This window comes from Mustela nivalis (genome assembly GCF_964662115.1).
Source record: "Mustela nivalis genome assembly, chromosome: 7".
NCBI lineage: Eukaryota > Metazoa > Chordata > Mammalia > Carnivora > Mustelidae > Mustela > Mustela nivalis.
The window spans coordinates 23,495,441-23,496,779 of record NC_139026.1 but is presented as its reverse complement, the minus strand read 5'-3'; the positions used below and the strand labels follow the sequence as shown (position 1 = coordinate 23,496,779).

Sequence of the window (1,339 nt, the reverse complement as noted above, 5' to 3'; positions counted from 1 at the left end):
CAACCAACTGAACCAACCACATGATCCTACTGTCACATTCTTTTTATTTATTTATTTATTTATTTATTTTACTTTTAATTTTTTATTTTTTATAAACATATATTTTTATCCCCAGGGGTACAGGTTTACTGTCACATTCTTAAATGAACTTTGAATTGCATAAATAACACAGGAAGGCCTTTTCTTTGTTAAAAAAAATAAAAATAGGAAGATGGCGCCGAAAGCTAAGAAGGAAGCCCCTGCCCCTCCCAAAGCCGAAGCCAAAGCAAAGGCTTTGAAAGCCAAGAAAGCGGTGCTGAAAGGCGTCCACAGTCACAAAAAAAAGAAGATCCGCACATCACCTCCATTCCGACGACCCAAGACTCTGCGTCTCCGAAGGCAACCCAAATACCCTAGAAAGAGCGCCTCCAGGAGAAACAAGCTTGACCACTATGCCATCATCAAGTTCCCCCTGACTACTGAGTCAGCCATGAAGAAAACAGAAGACAACAACACACTTGTGTTCATTGTGGATGTCAAGGCCAACAAGCACCAGATCAAACAGGCTGTGAAGAAGCTCTATGACATTGATGTAGCCAAGGTCAACACCTTAATCAGGCCTGATGGAGAGAAGAAGGCATAGGTTCGGCTGGCCCCTGACTATGATGCTTTGGCTGTTGCCAACAAAATTGGGATCATCTAAACTGAGTCCAGCTGGCTAAATCTAAATACAGTTTTTTCATGATAAAAGAAAATAATAAAAAAAAATAAAAATAAACAGACAAGTCTAAAGTCTCATTTCATTCCCTCCTTCTGATTTTAGTTCCTTCACAGAGGTAACCATTGTGAACAATTTATTGAGTGTTCTTTCGGAACTTCTCTCTTTCTCTCCCCATTCTCTCATGGTATATAGAGACATACATAGAAATACAAATATTACAGTATCATTTTATGGCACTTTTAAAAAGATAAGTATTAGCATACTGTTCACATCATTCTACACTTTTTAAAATAAAAATGTAAAATATATTCATGTCAAAATGTATACAGATCTACTATATTTTTTAGATTGCTGATAGGTATTCAGATCTACTATATTTTTTAGATTGCTGATAGGTATTTAATACTACAGATAAATTATGGTTTGTCTACCATTACTCTATTGTTGCACATTTAGGTTGTTCTAATGCTTTGCTGTTATAGGCATTTAATGTTAGCAGTGAACATCTGCTGTACGTTCTGTATGTGTCTGTATATGAATCTTTATACATACTGTAAGTGATAATCTACGCTGATTTTAAGAAGTGAAATTTCTGAGACATGTGGTATATTATAGTTTTGGCTACTTTTACAAAGACCC

At 35.9% G+C, this 1,339-nt stretch overlaps 1 pseudogene across 1 annotated transcript; it reads left to right on the top strand.

The window, feature by feature from the left end:
* Positions 1-205: 205 nt before the first annotated feature.
* LOC309868975 (large ribosomal subunit protein uL23 pseudogene) lies at positions 206-651 on the top strand (annotated as a pseudogene). The gene has a single exon. The product of its transcript is annotated as a large ribosomal subunit protein uL23 pseudogene (transcript).
* The last annotated feature ends 688 nt before the right edge of the window (positions 652-1,339 follow it).